Below are 6,664 nucleotides of genomic sequence, written 5' to 3'. Positions count from 1 at the left end.
CGAATTTGGTCAACAAAAAAAGCAATTGTTAGTTTGCTACGTGAGGCTTATTTGATTGAATATAAATGTCGTAATGGTTAGGTTGTTACGACTCGAATGATATATGTGGAGATGCGTGGAATAGCGACAACTTGGGGAAAAAATACTTTATATCAGAGTTGTGCCTGTTGTCATAAATTAGCTGACAACTTCACAAAAACGATGCGCACACTTCAATGTGGCAGAAGTCTGTGAGTTATGATTCTGGATGGCCAGATAGCTACCAACGATGAAAATAAACTGCCATGCGGGGAATCGTAAGTGACTCGTTTCATCTTGTTCTTGTGTGGGATTTATGACAGACTACAAACCAAAAAGCTGTATTGCCCCCACCAACTGGACAGGGTTGAAAAAACAAGGTAAAAATACAATTCATATGTGATAGGGAAAACAAACTTAATCCACCCAAATAAAAATAGTACATTGACAAAAACAAAACTCCCACTAATTTCTTCTTTCAAATCTCCATATCAAGAGCCTGAGAGGGTGGTAAAGGCTTGTGACAGTACTCCATGCAACTCCTCTGCCGAGAAGTCTTTCAGTCCCAGCCAGGAACCGCTCAGCCAGGAGCCACATACACAATATCTATTTTCCTGGACTTCCTCTCCACCTTGGCAGTGCCATTAATCACCATAGCTATAAAGGCCACAAAGTCCACCTTCTTAACCTTTAACATATTTATTTTATTTTTTATTTAACCTTTATAACATATCTGGGTCCTGCTGGTGAAAGGCAACCCCTGCAGCCTGCAGTGAAGGCCTATCCACCACATGTACTCTTCAGAAGCACCATTCAAACCCTCAATCGTTTTAACAGCCGCTGCATATGAAATGCTCTGGACAACCCTGACTTTGGCTACCTCATTCTCCTTCAGCCTTGTCAGGCATTCCAAAGACGTGTCTTCATGGTTCCCACCACAATTACAACATGTCACATATTCATCACTTATAACACATTAAATTATATTTTCCACAACTTGGCTTCAACTTTCTGCAAACACTTGAAACATGTCCAAAAGCTTAACAGTGATCACACTGCATTGGTCTTGGGATAAATGCTCTGACTCTGTAGTTAATATACCCCAACTGCACTTGAGTTGGGAGAGACTCCATATCAAAAAACTAAATAACTTATACCCTTCACTTTTTATTCATTCACCACACAATTCATCCCATGTGCATCAATCCCTCCATTAATATTTTTAATCTCTGCAACATCCACTTCCCATGAGACGCCAGATATTACCCCCTTGAGGGGTGTCATGTTCCAAAGAGACACAACCGACAAGTCAAACTTCTCAAATCGGATAAGATGCAACACACATTCCTTCTGATCATCAGAAATACAAAAAATCGAAACAAGTCTTCCTCTCGTGATCCTCACAGCCTTCACTTTACCAGTACTCTCTCCACCAGTTTGGATATCTCAAATTGATTCTTCAAAATTGGTAATCCAATCAGCTGCTCTTCATTAACAAACCGTACTCCTAAAAGATAAGAAAGAACATTCTCAGCACTGTACGCTACTTTGATCTATTTTTTCATTATTTTGGACAATAGTCAACCGGCTGTGATTGGGAGTCTAATAGTGCAGCACACAATTGGCCCAGTGTCGTCCGGTTTAGAGTTTGGCCAGGGTAGGCCGTCATTGTAAATAATAATTTGTTCTTAACTGACTTGCCTAGTTAAATAAAGGTTTCATATATTTTTAATGTGTTTTGACTGATTTCATGTCAATGTTAATATGTCTCAAATTCGCAAGCTAACTAACCAACACCTGTAACAATGGATTTGAGAGACTAGTATCTATTTTGAAAATGTTTTTATGTTTCAATAAACATTGGAGACAAAATATAGTTTACATGTTGTCAACAATCTATGCCAACCCCGTCTGTTTTGCCTTATAGATACGCACGGCGAGGCAGGGCTTAACGTGATCACGCCTCCGAGTGCGGTACAGCCGTAGGGTACTCTCGTTACTTCTATGTTAAATTGTCTACTTTACTCATAATCCGACAATGGATGTATTAGTATTATAATTAAATGTTGTATCATTCTATAAACATTTTGTATATGCTTGGTAGGTCGTTTTTAACATATTTCCACATCGTCTGAATCAACAAACTACAACATACCTAAAAAAGAAAATACAAAATCTACCCATTTTTTTTTAGCATGAACAGATAGACTGTTGTGTGGAATTTACAGTGCATTTGGAAAGTAATCATACCTGTCATGTCTACTCCTGCTCCTCCCCTCCAGCGTTCGACGTCACCGGTAAACTAACCACCGGTCCTGGCATCAATCATTACGCGCACCTGCACGTCATCATCAGACACACCTGGACTGCATTACATCACTTATTACCTCCCCTATAACTGGCACTCCCTTAGGTTCTTTCCCCAGTCAGTATTGTTTATGTGTTTCATGTCTATATACTGCTCGTGTTTGTTATATTGTTTGACGTTCCGTTTATTATTAAACTCACCACCTGCACTTGCTTTCCGACTTGCTTTCCGTTACAAGACCCCTTCACTTTTTGAAACTTCGTTCCAGCCCCGCTCTGGAACAGGCTTTCATCAAGGATCTCTCTGTACTTTGCTCCGTTCATTTTCCCCTCGATCCTGACTAGTCTCCCAGTCGCTGCCGCTGATAAACATCCTCACAGCATGATGCCGCCACCACCATGCTTCACCGAAGTGATGGTGGCAGGTGGAGTGCTGCAGAGATGGTTATCCTTCTGGAAGGTTCTCCCATCTCCATAGAGGAACTCTGGAGCTCTGTCAGAGGGACCTTCAGGTTCTTGGTCACCTCCCTGACCAAAGCCCTTCTCCCCCAATCGCTCCATTTGGACGGGTGACATTTTTTGGTACCCTTCCCAAGATCTTTTCCTCAACACAATCCTGTCTCGGAGCTCAACGGACAATTCCTTCGACCTCATGGCTTGGTTTTTGCTTTGACATGCCTTGTCAACTGTGGGACCTTATAGAGACAGGTGTGTGCCTTTCCAAATCATGTCCATTGAATTGAATTTGCCACAGGTGTACTCCAAGTTGTAGAAACATCTCAAGCATAATGAATGGCAAAAGGATGCACCTGAGCTCAATTTCGAGTCTCATAGCAATCGGACTGAATACTTATGTGAATGTGATTTCTAAAATCCTGTTTACGCTTTGTCATTGTGGGGTATTATATGTAGATTGATGAGGAACATGTTTTATTTAATACATTTTAAAATAAGGCTGTAACGTAACAAAATGTGGAAAAAGGGAAGGGGTCTGATTACTTTCAGAATGCACTGTACATCACAATTATCAGCCAACGAGATAACCCTGCTTTTAAGATTCCGAAAAGCTGTTGCGTACTGTTTTCTCTGAACAATAGTAGGAGAAAAAGAACAGCAAATGAAGTTTCATCAACTACCCAAGAACCAGGTTGGAAGAACCTCATGGTTTCGGCCTTTACGCCGCGATGATGATGGAAAGCTGTGGGCTCCGGTTGCTTGATACATTTATCTGTGTTCGAAGCACTTCATCACTAGTATGTCGCTAACTCTTGTTTGTATCTAACTAGCTATGTGTATTTCATAAATCTTGCTAGTTAGCTTGTAGTTAGGACTAGTGAGCTGTATCTGTCCATATAACAGCTGTAATATTCTTCTGCATTTGGATATTCATGCAAACCTGGAGATTCCTCAAAGTACAGTTGAAGTCGGAAGTTTACATACACTTAGGTTGGAGTCATTAAAACTTGTTTTTCAAACACTCCACACATTTCTTGTTAAGCATTTTTCCACGGCTGGCCATGCTTTCCACCTGGCTACCCCTACGCTGGCCAACATCTCAGCACCCCCTGCAACAACTTGCCCAACCCCTCCCCCGCTTCTCCTTCACCCAAATCCAGACAGCTGATGTTCTGAAAGAACTGCAAAATCTGGATCCCTACAAATCAGCTGGGCTAGACAATCTGGACCCTCTCTTTCTGAAATGATCAGCCGAAATTGTTGCAATCAATTACTAGGCTATTCAACCTCTCTTTCGTATTGTCTGAGATCCCTAAAGATTGGAAAGCTGCCGCAGTCATCCACCTCTTCAAAGGGGGAGACACTCTAGACCTAAACTGTTATAGACCTATATCCATCCTGCCCTGCCTTTCTAAAATCTTTGAAAGTCAAGTTAACAAACAGACCACCGACCATTTCGAATCCCACCGTACCTTCTCCACTATGCAATCTGGTTTCCGAGATGGTCATGGGTGCACCTCAGCCACACTCAAGGTCCTAAAAGATATCATAACCGCCATCGATAAAAGACAGTACTGTGCAGCCGTCTTCATCGACCTGGCCAAGGCTTTCGACTCTGTCAATCACCGCATTCTTATCGGCAGACTCAATAGCCTTGGCTTCTCAGATGACTGCCTCGCCTGGTTCACCAACTACTTCTCAGATAGAGTTCAGTGTGTCAAATCGGAGGGCCTGTGGTCCGGACCTCTGGCAGTTTCTATGGGGGTGCCACAGGGTTCAATTCTCGGGCCGACTCTTTTCTGTGTGTATATCAATGATGTCGCTCTTGCTAAGGGTGGTTCTCTCTCCACCTCTATACATCTGGCCCTTCTTTGGACACTGTGCTAACAAACTTCCAAATGAGCTTCAACGCCATACAACACTCCTTCCGTGGCCTCCAACTGTTTTTGAATGCTAGTTAAACTAAGTGCATGCTCTTCAACCGTTCGCTGCCCGCACCCTCCCGCCCGACTAGCATCGCTACTCTGGAAGGTTTTGAGCTAGAATATGTGGACAACTACAAATACCTAGGTGTCTAGTTAGACCATAACCCCTCCTTCCAGACTCACATTAAGCATCTCCAATACAAAACTGAATCTAGAATCAGCTTCCTATTTTGCAACAAAGCCTCCTTTACTCATGCTGCCAAACATATCCTCATAAAACTGACTATCCTACCGAACCTTGACTTCAGCAATGTCATTTACAAAATAGCCGCCAACACTAGTCAGCAAACTGGATGTAGTCTATCACAGTGCCATCCGTTTAATCACCAAAGACCCCATATACTACCCACCACTGCGACCTGTATGCTCTCGTTGGCTGGCCCTCAGTACATATCCATCGCCAAACCCACTGGCTCCAGGCCATCTATACGTCTTTGCTAGGTAAAGCCCCGCCTTATCTCAGCTCACTGGTCACCATAGACACACCCACCCACAGCATGCGCTCCAGCAGGTATATTACGCTGGTCATCCCCAAAGCCAACTCTTCCTTTGGCCGCCTTTCCTTCCAGTTCTCTGCTTCCAATGAATGGAACGAATTTCAAAAATCTTTGAAGCTGGAGTCTTATGTCTCCCTCTCTAACTTTAAGCATCAGCTGTCTGAGCAGCTTACCGATCACTGTACCTGTACACAGCCAATCTGTAAATAGCACACCCGTCTACCTACTCCCCACATTATTACTTACACTCTTGCTCTTTTGCACCCCAGTATCTCTCCTTGCACATTCATCTTCTGCTCATCTATCACTCCAGTATTAATGCTAAATTGTAATTATTTTTACGTCTAGGGCCTACTTATTGCCCAGCTCCCTACTCTTCTACATTTGCATACACTGTACATAGATTGTTCTATTTTTCTTTTCTTTTGTATTTTTGACTGTACGTTTGTTAATAATGTGTAACTCTGTGTTGTTGTTTTTGTCACACTGCTTTGCTTTATCTTGGCCAGGTTGCAGTTGTAAATGAAAACTTGTTCTCAACTGGCCTACCTGGTCAAATAAAGGTGAAATAAATAAAATTAAAATAAAACACATGTGCATCTGTTGGTCACAGGTACCTTAAAATAAAGTTAGTGGCATGGATCAGAAAACCAGTCAGAATCTTGGCGTGCCACCATTTCCTTCATGCAGCATGACACATCTCCTTCGCATAGAATTGATCAGGCTGCTGATTGTGGCTTGTGGGATATTGTCCCACTCCTCTTTAATGGCTGTAAATATTGGCAGGTACTGGAACACGCTGTCGTACAGGTCAATCCAGAGCATACCAAACATGCTCAAAGGGTGACATGTCTGGTGAGTATGCAGGCCATGGAAGAACTGAGACATTTTCAGCTTCCAGGAATTGTGTACAGATCCTTGCAACATGGGACCGTATGTTATCATGCTGAAACATGAGGTGATGGCGGCTGATGACTGGCATGACATTGGCCTCCAGGATCTTGTCACGGTACGTCTGTGCATTCAAATTGCCATCGATAAAATGCAGTTGTGTTCATTGTCCATAGCTTATGCCTGCCTATACCATAACCCCACCGTTCACAATGTTGACATCAGCAAATCTGCCTCGTACAGTTGAAACCTAGATTCATCTGTGAAGAGCACACTTCTCCAGTGTGCCAGTGGCCATCGAAGGTGAGCATTTGTCCACTGAAGTCGGTTACTACGCTTAACTGCAGTCAGGTCAAGACCCTGGTGACGACGACAAGCACGGAGATGAGCTTCCTTGAGACGTTTCTGACAATTTGTGCAGAATTTCTTTGGTTGTGCAAACCCTCAGCTGTCCGGGTGGCTGGTCTCAGATGATCTCGCTGATCATGAAGCCGGAGGTCCTGGGCTGGT

Source organism: Salvelinus fontinalis, chromosome 28 (assembly GCF_029448725.1).
Source record: "Salvelinus fontinalis isolate EN_2023a chromosome 28, ASM2944872v1, whole genome shotgun sequence".
Taxonomy (NCBI): Eukaryota; Metazoa; Chordata; class Actinopteri; order Salmoniformes; family Salmonidae; genus Salvelinus; species Salvelinus fontinalis.
Note: the sequence above shows the minus strand (reverse complement) of the source record.